Source organism: Papio anubis, chromosome 3 (genome assembly GCF_008728515.1).
Source record: "Papio anubis isolate 15944 chromosome 3, Panubis1.0, whole genome shotgun sequence".
In the NCBI taxonomy this organism is placed as follows: domain Eukaryota; kingdom Metazoa; phylum Chordata; class Mammalia; order Primates; family Cercopithecidae; genus Papio; species Papio anubis.
The window spans coordinates 34,438,637-34,456,776 of record NC_044978.1 but is presented as its reverse complement, the minus strand read 5'-3'; positions in this window follow the sequence as shown (position 1 = coordinate 34,456,776).

Genomic DNA, 18,140 nt, shown 5'->3' with positions numbered 1-18,140 from the left:
AGCAGAGGTGCTGTCCCTCACTGCCAGCCTAGTTAAATGGGACACCCACTTGCTTTTAGGTGATGCCCTTGCTTCATACTTCATTGAGAAAGTAGGAGCAATCAGCGGGAAACTCCATGAACTTTACCCACAAAAGTCTCCTTGCACTTTTCCTGTTACTTCTGTGTAGCCAAGGCTGAGACTCACCTATTACAATGGAAACTCCATGAAGGCAGGAATTGGGTCAGTTTTTAAGATGTCTCTCAAGAGTATAGACTAGAGCCTTGAACATTATAGCTGCTTTATAAATACTTGGGAAACATTAATTTCAGTTAAATGATTTTAGTTAGAGAGAGAAGCAGGGGCAAGGGAAGAAGTCTGATATCCTCTTAAATATAGAATGGGATGTTATTATAAGTCTTTTTGGTGTCCTGCTGTTTCCCTCTGCTTTGTGAGTCTGTGATGTTCGCCATGAGGAGCTTGGTGTGGGGTAGGGTTATATATTGGCCAACAGGTATTTAGAGAAGAGTTTAGAAGATGGAGCTGTCTTTAGCTTCACAGTGCCTGCCTATATAGAAAGCTGATTACCAGATTCTTATCTTTGTATTTCATTTGTTAATTTCTTAGGCAAAGAAGTTTAAATTGTATATTTTGTACATTTACTATAAGATGATTTTATTATCATTTACTACTCTTTTTTAGTACCAAAAGCTTAGGTAATGAATGAAAATTAAAACCATCTCTCTCTTCTGTCAGTCTTTAGAGTTTATTTCTTTTCAGTACTTATTACCCCTTTTTAGCAGGAGTCAAGTATTCTGGAGGGAACTCCAGGCAGAAGGCAAAGGGTACCCAGCCTTAGTTCTGCCTACCCTGTCTCATTTTTTTCCTCACTCCTAAAGATGACTCAGTGGCTCTGACTGGGTCTTGGGCTTCATTGTCTCAGTTCTGTCCAGTTAAATAAATATTTGCTAGTAGATGTTAGGAATCTATTATTCATTACGTACAGGGCTAGACCCTGGGGACAGAAAAAAGATCCTTGCCCTTTAGATGGTCATGTCCTAGTAGATGAGGGTTCTTGTAAGCAAGAACATTTCAATAAGTGTTGGTCAGTGCTCTGATAGATGTTAGTATGACAGGTCTGCTCCTAACATTTGCAGGGCCTAGGGCAAAGATGAAGCCCATATATCATATGTCTAGAGATTTGGCATTGATAAATCAAGCCAGCAGACCATTGCTAAATAAGATATGTTGTATCCCTCTGCCTTGATAAAGATAGTTGTTCAGCCAAATGTGAATTTAGAATTATGGAACCCCTTGGAGTTCTACACAGAAACATAGCAGTGAGGGGAAAACCAGTTGCTGACCTGTAGCCTGACTTCTTCTCTTTCCTTTTCTGGCTGCCTCCACACTGTGAGGGGCCTCACAAGCACACATGTGGATACTCCAGCCTGAATATTCAGAATGCATCCACATGGACACAAACACTCTTTGGTGTTTCAGGGACCATTTTGTAACCTGTTGTGCTTTTATTATATTTCTTACTCTTCTCTTTCTTTCCAAGACAATTTCTGGCACCATCCATCCGTCTATTCATCGTGATTTCCTCTTGGCAGCCTAGGCATGCATACCCTGAGGCTTTGGAAGTGAATTGTGAGCTATTTGAACAGAAAATTCTGGGTCCAGGGAACCTGGAGCATAATCTGAAAGGGATAGATAGGGCCCTGGGGGGCATTTTACTTGGCCCTGAGAATTCTCCATGAAGTGAAGGATCATGGCCCTACATAGTTCAGAGCCCAGGGCAGAGGTTTCCTGGCCTGGGTCATAGGACAGCAGGCAGCACTGATATTCAGCACAAGGATAAGTGGGTGTGTAGAGGTGGGCACTTAAACTCCCCTCCCCCAATAAAAAGAGATCAGAAAGATTTCAAGACTTCTGAGAGGAAATAATATCTGAGTTAAAATTTGGAAGAGGAGGCTAGGCAGCTAAGCAAAGGTAGAGAGATCATTGTAAGGTGAGAGATCAGCAGGGGCATATTTGCAGACAGATGACATGACATCGTGACATCGTGTGTGTGAGGAACGACATGCAAATTCCTCATTACCACAGTGAGGATAGGTAGGAGTTGATGCCTAAATCATGGGTGGAGTCTTGGTATTGAGGACATTGTCTGCCTTTCTAAAAGGCCTGAATTTAATCTGTAGGTGACAGAGAACTCTTATATACCTCCACTTCTGCCCCCATTTTTGGCTAATAGTGTGATCTCCTTAGGTCCTTTAGGTCCAAAAGCATCGTCCACTGCAGAGTTTCTGATCTAGGCTATAATTCGAAAGCACTAAGGAGCTATCTTGCTGACTTTCAGAGCCCTGAAACCAACTCTCTGTTGCCCCCTCTTGGCAGCTAGAATTTCACTCTTTGGTGTTTCAGCGACCATTTTGCAACCTGTTGTGCTTTTATTATTTCTTACTCTTTCTTTCCAAGACAATTTCTGGCACCATCTATCCATCTATTCATTATCATTTCAGGTGTTTAACAATGCTCATGTGCTCATGGGTTTGCAGTTATTTAATTTCTTTAAGATGTTTATTTTGAGTTATTAGACAGTTCACAGATCTCTGTTTCTTTAGCGCTGAATAGAGATTCATTAGTCTCCCTAGGTGGTGTCATATTTACCTGATTCTTCTTGATCCTTGTGGACTTGCACTGGTGCTGGTGCATTTGAAGGAGCAGCCACCTCTTTTAATCTTTACAGACTGATTTCAGCAGGAAAAGACCTTCTCTTGCCAGATCTCAGACAAACCGCCTCTGAGACTGTGTTTGAGAGGGACTGGAACTGGATCATAAGGCTGCTCTGAGTCTGCATTTGAGTCTGTGGTTGTTGGGTCTACCACTGGGAGTGTGAATGGGCATGGCTCCTGCTGCTTCCACAGGCAGGCAGGGCTGGTGGCAGGACTGTGGATCAGTGGGGCTGGGGCCCCAACTACAGGGGATGGGTCTGTTTCCTGTTCTGCAGCTGGCTCTGTGGTCAGTAAGCCTACTAGCAAGACACAGGCCTGTCTTTTCTAAGTGGCTTTTCTCAGTTTTGGGCTTCACTAGTGTGTGGAAATTTCCTATCTGGATTCTGAAGTTCCCTTAAAGGCACTTTTGTCTGTGGATAGTTGCCAAATCCATGTTTCTATGGGAGATGAGGATTGTAGATGTTCTATTCTGCCATCTTGTTGATGTCACTCCTCTGGAATTATTATTTTTTGCAGGTATAGAAAGTATTGTGGATAACAGTTTGGGGCTCAATTTAAGCTACTGACCAAGTTGTCAATTGCTTTGTGAGGAGGCAGCATGACGCAGCTCCAGGTTTCTCAAATTTCAGACATTCTGATGCTGCCTTTTAAATTTTTGCCATGGCAACATATAGAAACATATCTGCAAACCAATTGTATTATTATTGGTAATATTTTACATTTTCCTTTAAATTGAACATTTAAGAAACTTCAATATATTTTATTTTAAAGACATTTTGTATCATGCCCTGAAAAACTGTTTTATTCCCACCAAATTCACACTAAACTAACACAGAGAATGTCTATCTTTTTACACCAAAAATTATCACATGTACTGCCAGGGGTATCCATAGCACATTTTTGGGAAAAACTAATAATGTAGAAAAAGCACTGATTTTGGAGTTATCAACATTTGGTTTAGTATCTCAGGTCTCCCATGAAGGCAAGTTATCTCTCTAAGACTTACATTCTTTATCTGTAAAATGCAGATCTGGACTTCTAGGAGAGGGCAGTGAGAGGATGAACAGAACACAGTGACACCAGGGTCGAGCAGAGTGCAGGTGCTCCATAGATTCTTCTTCCATTTACTACTGGCCTTTATAACAGGCTCAACCATCTGTTTTTGGATATTACTAAACTGTATTTTTATTGAGGAACAATTTACACACAGTGAAATGCACGGATATTAAGCATAGAGAGCAACATTTTTTTTTTTTTGACTCTGGTTCTAGGTTTACTGTTTGAACCAGCATCTGAAATACCTGGACTCTGATATCAGATTTGGTATTCACTAAATGTTTGATTTTAGAAATGTCACAACTTCTGTGAATCTCTATTCATACAAAGAATGCTGTGTGAATCTGGGTTAAAAGTACTGAATGTTTATAATTGCAAAGGACTTCCCGAGATTCTTGTTAGTAATATTCTTTCTGTTATTCTTAATGTCAATGTGAAGACTTGGATTTTCGAACTTAGACAAATCTATAGGTTCTTGTCCACACCTTGCATGGGCATACACAGGAACCTTGATCAGTATAAACCACTTAGCAATCAGAAACTTGCAATTCAAAATCAGCAGCTCATTGGAGGCAAACTCAGAAGCGTGGAACCATCACTTAAGGCTTGCGAAATCTGTGTTTCTGTCTCATACTGTGAGAAATTGGCAATTTCCCTCTTTGGAGAGCATTTCCACAGCTAGATCTTCATCAATCAGAGCAGGAGTCAGGAATTCTGATAAATGGAACCATGTCTAGACATCAGGCAGCCTAATATCCACCATCATTAATTCATTCACCCGTTTTTTTTTTTCGTTTGTTTGTGTTCTATGAACCTACTCATTCTGGCAATGCCTCTGCCAAAACCCTCACTGAGCACAGCAGTCCTTACTGACCTCTCTTCTCTGACTCCTGTATTCATGAGCTTGCTGAATCTTTATCCCTGTCACAATAAACTTTTCCACACCCTTCATGAGGGCAGCATGCAACACTGGGGAAACACCATGTCTTTGTTACTGTCTTGTGTGAGGCATATCTTGTTTCCATAAATTTGACCCTTTACTGGTCATATGGAACTATGATCAATTCAGTGGATGCTTATAAAAAAAAAATTCTTGCTTCATACAAGAAGGAACTTTCCAATAGTCAGAAATGAGTACCAACACGATGGTGGCCCCAAGAGAGTGAGTACCCTCAAATGGGTACGCTAAAGCAAAAGCTACATCATCATCTGACAGTGGTGATGTAAATGGGAAATTGAAAAGTTCAGAAGGGCTCAAGACTCAAGATCTGCAAGTCTAGTTGACTGCAGTGGTGCAGGCCTGTGGTCCCAGCTACTCCGGAGACTGAGGTGGGAGGATCGCATGAGCCCAAGATTTTGAGGCCACAGTGAGCTATGATCACGCTACTGCACTCTAGCCTTGGCAACAGAGCAAGAATCTGTTCTGAGAAAAATAAAAATTAAAAAAGTTAAAATTAAAGATCTACAGGTCTAAATAGTTAGTGAGTATGCTGTTGTAAAACCTAGCCTTCTCTGCTGAAATACTAACAAAGGACAGAGCTAATTAGTGTTGTGTTGGTTATTCACTTTAAATACTTTAATATAAAGAGCGGGAAATTATGGCTATCTTTATTAGTCAGGTTAAGCCACAATCCAGATAGTCCTAGTTTTCCAATTGGGCCAGCTAGCATTCTAATAAGGAAGCCTATATTGTAGAGGCAACTTTTACAGACACTTCTGTGATCAGGGAACTTGTGAAGACCATGAACCCTGGAATCAGACTGCCTCAGTTCAAATTCTGGCTCAGCTATTTACTAGTTAAAACATCTCAGTAACTTAACTTACCTGCATGCCAGTTCCTGAATCTGTAGAGTGGGGATAATATTAGTGCATACTTTATAGGCTGCTATGAGGTTTAAATGTATTAATATGTGCACAGTGTTTAGATTAGTATCTGCAACATAATAGATGTTATGCAAGTGTTTGTTAAGCAAACAGTGTCAATTTACATGTGATACTTTGCTTAAAAACATACCAAATATAAGAAATGAGTTCTTATTGGTGAAATTCAAGGTATTCAAATGTATGAATTGGTTAACATAACTGCAATACTCCTCACTCTTCTACCTTTACATCAACAAAATTTAAGAATCTGATGAGGCCAGTAGGGATGGCATCCAAGATTTAATCCTCCCCTGGGTCCAGCAATTGGGTCAGAAGATCCTGGTTCCTGGTGTGAACTGAAGGAAACAGAATCTATCCTCTAGAATACTCTCATTTTTTCTCAATTAAACATTTTATGTATGGTGGTAATCAGAACACTAAAAGCACAGAGGATGGGAGTTCATGGAGTTTGCAAGCAGACTGTGTGAACACTTGTGTGCCTGCTTACTAATAAATACTTGTTTAGTAAGCATATCCGTGGCTGGTGCAGTGGCTCACGCCTGTAATTGTAGCACTTTTGGAGGCCTCAGCAGGTGGATCACCTGTGCTCAGGAGCTCAAGACCAGCCTGGACAACTAAAATACCTCTCTACTGAAAACGCAAAAATCAGCTGGGCATGGTAGTGCACTCCTCTAGTCCCAGCTACTCGGGAGGCTGAGGCATGAGAATTGCTTGAGCCTGGGAGGTGGAGGTTGCAGTTAGCCGAGATTTCATCACCTCACTCCAGCCTGGGAGGTAGAGGGAGACTCCATCTCAAAAAAAAAAAAAAAAAAAAAAAAAAAAAAGCCTGTAACAGAATTTGGTCAGAGACTTGCTTTTATTATAGTCCAGTAGAGAGATTGTAGGGGAGAAGGTAACCCTCATACACATCACAGTTTTAGAGATTAGGGTTACCTATAAAAATTACCTATTTTAAGAATAGTGTATGTTCAAATTGAATTAGGTTCAGCTCACCACAAAAGGGAAATACCCTAGGATATACTAAGGAGGAGTAGTTCATTATGATCCACTGAATTCAGTAATTCAGAGGGATCCAAAGGATTCCAGCAGAGATAGTGAAATGTGAGCTAAGCCTCTGGGAACGGATGAAATGTAATTAACAGTATTAGGGAAGGTAAGAAACAAAGTATGAGATTGACTGAGATCCTGTGTTGATGAGTAGTTGAAGAAGAAATGTTGGCTAAGAAGGGTAATGTCAAAATGGGGAACAATTAGAGGGTAGACCAGTTTTTATTTTCTTTTTCGGCTGGATAGACAATACATGGCTTCCTAATATGGCTTATCGTGACATTTCATAAACCTGCTCTTCTGCACATCACCTATGACCTCCTAAATCCCACAGCAAGTGACCTTATCTCAGTTCTTCCCCCTGTCCCCCTTTCTGTGGCATTTGAGCTCTGATCTACCGTCCCTTTTGGAAAATGTTATGACCCTTAATAGAGCTAGTCCTGAAGATCAAGATTTGCAATGAGAGAGTACGGATGCTGTGACAAGGCATAATATCACTGGGCAGGTGCTGAGTGCCCAGATGCAGAGAACTGAGATGGAAACTTAGAGGATGGAGGCATTTAGGGGGAATGGAGGAGTGATCAGAGACCGGAAGGGAGTAAGGGGAGCTCAGAGAGAGAAGTCATAGGACACTGTGGGTGTTCATTCATGTGTTAAATGGAGTAAATCCTGGCACTGTTTGTGGGTGGCATTGGAAGTTGTCAGGGATGAAGGCAGTATCTAGGTGTGTTTGTGGAAATACTAAGGAGGACAGTAAATTAACCATGGTAGGCAGTGGGAGAATAGGAGATATGTTAGACTGCCTACCAACTTATTAACTCCATGGATGCATCCACCTAGAAAATATTGATGATTCACTGAGATAATGATTGTCCTTGTTTTCCTTTGTTTTATTTTTTACCTCTTCCTTCAGTTCCTCTTCCTTGCTTCCTGGGTAAATCAAATCACAAAATGATGAAACCTGCGTGTCTCATCTTGACAAAGCATAGGCCCTGTTGCCATGGGACTTCTGTGGTTTTCCATTATAAGAATTATTACAAAGATATGTGAGCAAGAAGAACAGATAAAAGATCTCTTTAAAATGAATGTGTAACTACATACATAGTTTTTACAATGCTGTCTTTTTACCTGTGGGAAATGTTTGCACTTAAAGCACTTAGAATAAAAAACAATTAGTTTAAGCAATGTTGCATTTTTTTTTCCCTTGCAGGCTCTAGACATAATGATAAGCTTTTTTCAATTTATGAATAGAATTTGAAAGAGAATTATATAGTAGATGCAGTCACTTATGTACCTGAAATATATTTACTGAATTCATTTCATGTGCTAGTGACTGTCCTAGACACTGGAGATACAAGCCGAATATAACAAAAATGTTCATCGAACTTGCATTCTAGATCTTCTGCAAAGGTGACACAGACAACAAATTCTGATTTATTATATCAGCTGTTTTACTTAGGTAAGTTTTTAAATCTGCTTCTGTTTCCTCATCTGTGAAACAGGATTGTTGTGAAGATAAAAAAATAGAGCACAGTTACTCAACAAATGTGTTAAAGTCGGAGGCTAAGGTATGCAACGGTGACCTGAAAACTATAAAGCAGCATCAGTAATGTAATTTATTACTTACTATGGGTTGGACCACCTTAGAGGGTCATTTGGCCTATGACTTCTAGACTGTCTGCACTTGGCAGTGGCTGGAGGAGGTTAATTGTGTCTGACTGATAAACTCCTATTTCTAGTTCCCCTGCTGGGGATTCACCAGTCATTGCAAGTCCCTGGAAACCTATCACCTGCAGCTTGCTCACTGGGCATTGATTTGACTTGCTGTGTATAAAGGGTCTGAGTGAATTTTAAAACTCTTGACTCTACCCTATATAATGTTTATGAAAAGCTAAAATTCCTTCTGAACATTTACGAAAAGATTTGTTACTATTATGTTTAACCCTTTCTGCTAGAACAAAAATAAATGGAAGTTTGCTGCTATCTCACTCTGCTAAGTTTATCAGGTCCTGCTGGAGAGGGCACATATAGATGAGGACTATAGGAGCTATACAACAATAAAAGAGAAATCATTAGGTTGGTTTTCTCCCTTGCACATTGTCCTATTATGTTCTGGGCGGAGGCTGGGGGAGTTAGATATCCTGCCTGTTCTTGCTAGAATTATTGCTTTGGGGCTGCAAAGTCTGGGGACACAGTGACCCTATGCATGATACTTTCTCATATTTGTGAATAATAGTCATATAAAATCTAACGAATATGTTGGTTTCTATAGTGAAATCAAGTCCAAACAAAGGATGCAGTGAAGCTTGAATAGAGTATGTGGAAGGTAGTGTAATATTGCAGTCATAAATCCAACATCAAAAGCAGCGTCAGGCTGGGCACAGCAGTGAGTGAGGGCCGAGATGGGAGGATTACTTGATGCCAGGAGTTCAAGACCAGCCTGAGCAACAAAGCAAGACCCCCATCTCTAAAAAAAATTTAAAAAAATTAGCTGGGTGTGGTGATGCATCTGTAGTCCCAGCTATTCGGGAATCTGAGACAGGAGGATCCCTTGAGTCCAGTAGTTCGAGGTTGCAGTGAGCTATGATCAAGCCACTGCACTCCAGCCTGGGAAACAAAGCAAGACTTTGTATCAAAAATAAACAAAGAAATAAAGCAGCATCAGCATTAGTATCATCAGCCCACATCTTCTTATGGGAGGGAAATATGGAAAGCACTCACATATTTAGGACTTTTTTCTTATGACCTTAATCTAAGTGAGGCAAGCATTATTTGTGGCCTGCTGACTCTTTAGTGTAAAAACCTTTAAAACAATTTTGTAATATTAAAACTTTAAAAATACTGCAAAAACTTAAAAATATTTAATATGTAAGGAAAGAAATGAAAGCCATTTAAATTTCTACCACCTGAGATAACTATTAATATTTTATGACTACATACCTCCTGCCGTAAATTTTACTTAAATAGTATATTAAATAACACCTTTTTTTTTTTTTTTTTTTGCATGACATCTGAGATCTTTGTTTTTAGGTCCTCCTTGCCCTATCATTATTACCTTCCAGGTGTGCACATCTCCATATCTTTCTCAATGTATATAATTACATATAAATACACATTTTAGGGCATTTAAAAACTCATTGTTTACAAAAGTAGAATTCATTATATATACATCTCTGTACATTGCTTTCATAAGTCAACAATATGTTGTGGGAATTCTTTCAAATTAGTTGGTATGGATTGAACTGATTCTTTTCAAAGGCTGCATACCACTTTAGGACATAGATATGCCATAACCTACTCATTCATTCTCCATTGATGACTTTGTTTGTTTGTTTTAGCTTTTGCCTTGTTTAGGCTGCAATCCATTTTTCTTATATGTATCTCTTTGCATATAAAACTTTTCTTTTCAGAGAAAGAGTTATGATACGAGATTTACTGTACTGCTTAGGCTTTGGATAGGAGAGGTAATTTACCAAAATGGAATTGAATTGCTTTCTGAAAATGGGATATGGGTGATAAAACTAATGACAAAAAGGCCAAGTGAACATTAGACAGTATTTGCATGCTCTCAACATTGTATGTGCTCTTAAAATGCAGATTTATTAAAAGGGTGATTGAATGAAAGATTGATTGCAGAACTCCTTGTCCTCTTACTGTTTTAATCCATTTTGCTGAAGTGATTAAAACAGATTGTTCTGGTTCTTCTGCTATAAAAACTCTGTTCTAGTTGTCTTTTGAGTTTAGTAATCTCGGGATAAGCAGCCCACTACGTTGTCATTATTTCTTGTCGCATCTTACATATTTTAATGCTTATTCATGTTGCATGAGCCCAGGATTTCCTCACGAAGCCAGGATGTCCAAGTCCTCCAGACATTGCATCTTCAACCATTAGTATTCTCTCCATGAGTTCTACTCAGGACACCTATCACAATATTTTGGTGTTGTTGTTTGTAATAAATTTTCCCTCTAGCCCTTTTTCTTTTACTCCTGTTATGTTCCATTCTAATTCTGAATGTAAACTTGACAGACAGCTGCCAGAAGTGAACAAGGTTGGGTGCTCTAGTTATCTCATGGTCACTTTCCATATTTTTGCTTCAAGTATTTGCATCTTTAAGTCAATAAATCTCCCTTCGTGAGGGAGTTTATATACCTAGTTCGGATTTGGATTGATCACTCAGGATGCGTTATTCACAAAACGTAAGCATGTTCTAGTTTGAAAGAATGAAATCTTTGCACTTAGATGTTTATCACTGAGAAAGTTAAGGCCCATTATTTCATGTACTTGCTAATTTCTAAAGGCCCTTGGTGTGCCAACTAGAAAACTTGAATGACTTAATCATCCCTGACTTACTTGACACAAAAAGCAGCAGAATTTTATTTTGAAAAAATGCGTCGATTGATATACTTTTCCATATGTTAAATTTTTTATGAATAACATAAATGTTTTTTGCCTGAGATCCATTGGTAAATTTGTCAATGGAGTCTTCAAATTTGTGAACAACAGTGTATGAAAATCACAGGTAATTAAAGTTAAAAAAACAATATTTTGTTAAAAAGATATTTTTTGAGACAAGGTCTCACTCTACTGTCCAGGCTGGAGGGTAGTGGTGTGATCATGGCTTAGTGCAACCTTGACCTCCCAGGGCTCAAGTGATCTTCCCACTTCAGCATCCTGAGTAGGTAGGACTACAAGTGTGTGATACTGTGCCTGGCTAATTTTTAAATTTTTCATAGAGGCAGAGTTTTGACATGTTGCCTAGCCTGGTCTTGAACTCCTGGGCTCAAGCCATTCTCCTGCCTCAGCCTCCCAAAGTGCTAGGATTACAGGAGTGAGCCAACCGTGCCTGGTCTTTATTTTTAAGTTTAACTGATCTATCCTCAGTTAACCCTCAAGCACCCCTCAGTATGTCTTTAAGTCACAAATATCCCATTCAAAGCTGAGATTGAGTGCTCTTAGGGGCATGAAGAAAGTAAGGTTTAATTGACAAAACACGTGAGGGTTCTTTTTATCTTATAGAGTGTTAAGGAGAGGACGAGAATGAAAACAATTAGGGAGAAGAGAGCAACTACATTAACAAGGACAACTAATACCTACTGAATGCTTACTACCTTGTAGCAATTTACATGCCTATTTTATTTATCTGTACAATAACTTTGCAAAGTTGTATTGTATTACCATTTCTGTGACGAAACCGAGGCACTGACATATAAAGGAAACCTCCTGGCTACTCAATTGGTAAGTGACAATGGTAGACTGGAATTCAGTTCTCTCTGACCCAAAAGTCCATTATGTGATAGTCTCTTTCTGTAGAAGTAAACCTCATCAGAACCTCATCAGACCTCATCAGGTTGTTTTCTGACCAATGATCTTAGGGAACTGTGATGAGAAGCAGGTAAAAGCTCCCTGTTTCTACGATCCATCATCTTGCTCTCCTCGTTTTAAGTATCTGGGTACCTGTCCTGGACTACCTGCTGACTGGGGTCTTAGTTGGCCCTAATTCTTACACTGCTCCCTACCCTTGCTGTGGCTTGCTTGGCTTCAACTTTGTCCAGTTTCCTCCTGAATCTGTCCAGGGATCATTCCCCTTGCCGTACCTTCATCTCAAAGGCTAATTTGACAACCAGGTTCTATAAAGCTTGGGTTAGCCCACTTGTGGGATGGAGGAAGACACAGGGGAAGGGCCAATGCAGGAGACCCAACCCAAGCAGCACCTGCACCTGGCATGGCCAAGTACCTCTGGCAGCCTTGTTTCTGGCACAGTGAGGAGCACTTACCTGTGGGCCTAAGTTAAGGTTACATGTGTGGACTCCCAGATCCAGAACTGGCATGTAGCTTTTTGATAGAAAGAAATTTCTAATCTAAGTGTATAACACACTTAGAATACAAGGCTTAATGATTCTTGATTCATACTCTCTGCAGCTTATTTTAAAGTACTTTAGCATAAATAGTGTAAGCATATATGGGTATATATTAATTTTAACTCCTGCAAAGAGTTAACATTAGAAATAACCTAATCAGGCTTCAACACCTAAGGGGGTTTAGTTAGCATTTAACGACCCATATAATGAATCTACATTCCAAAAATGGCTACAGCGAATACTTCATATATTGTTACTAGATCCATATTGAGGGCCTCTTAAATAGCACAAGGATTGTGAGGAATTTGTTTTCACTGGAGAAATATAAAATATGTAATTGGCTGAAAAACTGTACAGGCACTCCTAGCCTTGCATGATCAAAGAATAGGAATGCAGCAAACCTTAAGGGAGGGTGCTTCAGGTTCCATGTTACCCTCCTTAATTGAAGACTTTGTCACTTAATCCTGCTAGAGAGTTAGATGGGCCCATCATCAGAATATTGTTGCATAGATCCTGGAATTGCTCTTACAAATAACTTGTAGAATTGCTTCAGGTAGGAGAGCAGGGACTTTGCTGACCTCGTAGGTACACTTACGTATTTGCTTTAGTGACTGTGAACTCATAAATGTTTGTTCCCTTCCTAGATAGTGTGACTTTAAGTTACCCAACTTAATCTAGATGAAGAATTTTTAGATGAAGAAACTGAGTCTCCGTTTCTTCATCTAAAAAATGGGGATAATAATGTCTAATGTGGTTTTATGAGAATTAGATAATATGTGTCAGATTTTTAGCTTGAGTATATATTCAATGAAGTTTTCTTTCCTGCTCCCTTTTAGAGTTTTGTGTAGAAATTGTGAAAGAATCAAAATGCTAGGATGTCTTTTATCAGTTCCTACCAGCCCTCTTTAGCTTCTTTCTCATGTACCTCAATGATGTCAGGATATGAGGGAACAGTGGAGTTGCGTCTTGCATGGAGATTATATTTTAATATTAAGGCATACACAAAAATAATATATGATCAAAGTAATCTTATAAACCTCTTAATTCACCCGTAAAACACAATATTTATGCTTTTGTGTCTACAGCTCTGATATCATAAAATGTATCTAGAAATGTATAAAGTATAATACATAGCATGTAATTTCATAAAAGAGTCATACTCAGAAATTAAATCAGTCAAGAGTTTTACTTTATGTAGTTTCTAACTTGTTGGTTCTTTGCATTCCTATTCATTGCCTATGATTTTATCACTTCTGAAAGTTTATTTTTTCTTAAAAAAATTTTTTTCCTTCAAGTTTTAAGTTCAGGGGCACATGTGCAGGATGCCCAGGTTTGTTACATAGGTAAATGTGTGCCATGGTGGTTCGCAGCACGGATCATCCCATCACAGAGGTATTAAGCCCAGCATCCATTAGCTCTTCTTCCTGATGCTCTCCCTCCTCCAACACCAACAGGCCCCAGTGTGTGTTGTTCCACCCATGTGTCCATGTGTTCTCATCATTCAGATCCCATTAATAAGTGAGAACACGTGGTGTTTGGTTTTCTGTTCCTGCCTTAGTTTACTGAGGATAATCCAACTCTATTCATGTCCCTGCAAAAGACATGATCTCATTTCTTTTTATGGCTGCATAGTATTACATGGGGCATATATGCCACATTTTCTTTATCCAGTCTATCATTGATAGGCATTTAGGTTGATTCCATGTCTTTGCTATTGTGAATAGGGCTGCAAGGAACATACACAGCATGTATCTTTATAATAGAATGATTTCTATTCCTCTGAGTATTTACCCAGTAATGGAATTGCTGGGTCAAATGGTACTTCTGCCTCTAGGTTTTTGAGGAATCACCACACTGTCTTCCACAATGATTGAACTCATTTACATTCCCACCAACAGTGTAAAAGTGCTCCTTATTCTCTGCAACCCCACCAGCATCTGTTGTTTTTTGACTTTTTAGTAATAGCCATTCTGACTGGTATGAGATGGTATCTCATTGTGGTTTTAATTTGCATTTCTCTAATGATAAGTGATGCTGAACTTTTTTTCGTACATTTGTTGGCTGTGTGTGTGTCTTCTTTTGAGAAGTGTCTGTTCATGTCATTTGCCCACTTTTAATGGGGTCATTTGTTTTTCTTTGTAAATTCGTTTAAGTTCCTTTGTAGACTCTGGATATTATACCTTTGTCAGATGGATAGATTGCAAAAGTTTTCTCCTGTTTTGTAAGTTGTCTGTTCACTCTGATGATGGTTTCTTTTGCTGCGCAGAAGCTGTTTAGTTTAATTAGATCCATTTGTCAATTTTTTATTTTGTTGCAATTGCTTTCTGCATCTTTGTCATGAAATCTTTGCCTGCGCCTATGTCCTGAAAGGTATTGCTTAGATTTTCTTCTAGGGTTTTTATAGTTTTGGGTTTTACATTTAAGTATTTAATCCATCTTGAGTTAATTTTTTATAAGGTGTAAAAAAGGGGTCCAGTTTAAGTTTTCTTCATATGGCTAGCCAGCACTTTCAGCACCATTTATTAAATAGGGAGTCCTTTCCCCATTGCTTGTTTTTGTCAAGTTTGTCAAAGATCAGATGGTTGTAGGTGTGGTCTGATTTCTGAGTTCTCTATTCTGTTCCATTGGTCTATGTGTCTGTTCTTGTACCAATATCATGCTGTTTTGGTTACTGCAGCTTTGTTATAGTATACTACAAATCAATCAGTTTGAAGTCAGTTAGTGTGATGCCTCTAGCTTTCTTCTTTTTGCTTAGGATTGTCTTGGCTATTCGGGCTCTTTTTTTCTTGCATATGAATTTTAAAATAGTTTTTATCCAATTCTGTGAAGAATGTCTATGGTAGTTTAATGGGAGTAGCATTGATTCTGTAAATTACTCTGGGCAGTATGGCCATTTTCTTGATACTGATTCTTCCTATCAATGAGAATGGAATGTTCCTCATTTGTTTGTGTCCTCTATGATTTCTTTGAGCAGTAGTTTGTAGCTCTTCTTGAAGAGGTTCTTCACTTCCTTTGTTAGCTGTATTCCTAGGTATTTTATTCCGTGGGATTTCATTCAGGATTTTGCTCTCTGCTTGCCTGTTGTTGGTGTATAGGAATGAAAGACATTTTTGCACATTGATTTTATATTCTGAGACTTTGCTGATCTTGATTATCAGCTTAAGAAGCTTTTGGGTTGACATGATGGGGTTTGCTAGATATAGAATCATGTCATCTGCAAAGAAAAATAATTTGCATTCCTCTCTTCCTATTTGAATACCTTTATTTCTTTCTCTTGCCTGATTGCCCTGGCCAGAACTTCCAACAGTATGTTGAATAGAAGTGGTGAGAGAGGCCATTCTTGTCTTGTGCTGGTTTTCAAGGGGAATGCTTCCAGTTTTTGCCCATTCAGTATGATATTGGCTGTAGGTTTGTCATGTACAACTTTTATTATTTTGAGGTATGTTCCTTCAATTTGTAGTTTATTGACAGTTTTTAACATAAAGGCATGTTAAATTTTATTGAAGGCTTTTTCTGTGTCTATTAAGATAATCATGTGATTTTTGTCTTTAGTTCTGTTTATGTGATGAATCACATTTATTGATTTGCATATGTTGAATCTAGCTTGCATCCTGGGAATGAAGCCAACTTGATCGTAGTGGATAAGCTTTTTCATTTGCTGTTAGATTCAGTTTGCCAGTATTTTATTGAGGATTTTTGCATCAATGTTCATTAGAGATACTGGCCTGAAATTTTCTTTTTTTTGTTGTATCTCTTCCAGGTTTTGATATTAGGATAATACTGGCCTCATAGAATGAGATAGGGAGGAGTTTCTCCTTTTCATTATTTTGGGGGATAGTTTCAGTTGAAATGATACCAGTGCTTCTTTGTATCTCTGGTAGAATTCAGCTGTAAATCTTTCCTGTCCTGGACTTGTTTTGGTTGGTAGGCTATTTATTACTGCCTCAATTTCAGAACTCATTATTGGTCTATTCAGAGATTCAATTTCTTCCTGGTTCAGTCTTGGGAGGGTGTTTGTGTCCAGGAATACACCCAGTTTTTTCTAGTTTTCTAGTTTATGTGCATAGAGGTGTTTATAGTATTCTCTGATGGCTGTTTGTATTTCTGTGGGGTCAGGGGTGATATCTCCCTTATCATTTCTGATTGTGTTTATTTGATTCTTCTCTCCTTTCTTCTTTATTAGTTTACTTAGTCATCTATTTTATTAATATTTCCAAAAATCCAGCTCCTGGGTTCCTTGATTTTTTTGAAGGGTTTTTCGTCTCTGTCTCCTTCAGTTCAGCTCTGACTGTGGTTATTTCTTGTCTTCTTCTAGCTTTGTGGTTTGTTTGCCCTTGGTTCTCTATTTCTGTTAGTTGGAAATTTAGATTGTTAACTTGAGATTTTTCTAGCTTTTTGATGTGGGCATTTAGTCCTTTAAATTTCCCTCTTAACGCTGCTTTAGCTGTGTTCCAGAGATTCTGGTATGTTGTTGTTGTCTCTTTGTTTTCATTAGTTTCAAAGAACTTCTTGATTTTTCCCTTAATTTCATTGTTGACCCAAGAGTCATTCAGGAGCAGGTTGTTCAATTTCCACGTAGTTGTGGGGTTTTGAGTGAATTTCTTAATCTTGAGTTCTAATTTGATTGAGCTGTGGCCTGAGAGACTGTTTGTTATGATTTCAGTTCTTTTGCATTTGTTGAGGAGTATTTTACTTCTGATTATGTGATCAGTTTTAGAGGAATTGTTGTGTGGTGATAAGAGGAGTGTATATTCTGTTGAATTTGGGTGGAGAGTTCTGTAGATATCTACTCAAGGTCCACTTGATCCAGAGCTGAGTTCAGGTCCTGAATATCTTTGTTAATTTTCTCCCTCTATGATCTGTCTACTATTGTCAATGGGGAGTTAAAGTCTCCCATTATTATTGTGTGGGAGTCTAAGTCTTTTTGTAGTTCTCTAAGCATTTGATTTATGCATCTGGGTGATCCTGTGTTTGACGCATGTATACTTAGGATAACTAGCTCTCCTTCTTGAATTGAACCCTTTACCATACCCTTCTTTGTCTTTTTTCCTTTGTTGGTTTAAAGTCTGTTTTGTCAGAAACTAGGACTGCAATCCTGATTTTTTTTTCCATTTGCTTGGTAAATTTTTCCTCCATCCCTTTATTTTAAGCCTATGTGTGTCTTTGCACATGAGATGGGACTCTTAAAGATGGCATACTGACGGGTCTTGACTCTATCCAGTGTGCCACTCTGTGTCTTTTAATTGGGGCATTTAGTCCACTTACATTTAATGTTAGTATTGTCACGTGTGAATTTGATCCTGTCATCATGATGCTAGCTGGTTATTTTGCAGACTTGATTATATGGTAGCTTCATAGTGTCACTGGTCTGTGTACTTCAGTGTGTGTTTTTGTAGTGGCTGGTAATGGCTTTTCCTTTCCATATTCAGTGTCTCCTTCAGGAGTTCTTGCAAGGGGGGCCTGATGGTGATGAATTCCCTAAGAATTTGCTTGTCTGAAAAGGATCTTATATCTCCTTCACTTATGAAAAGTTTGGTTTGGCTAGATATGAAATTCTGGGTTGTTAATTTTTTTCTTTGA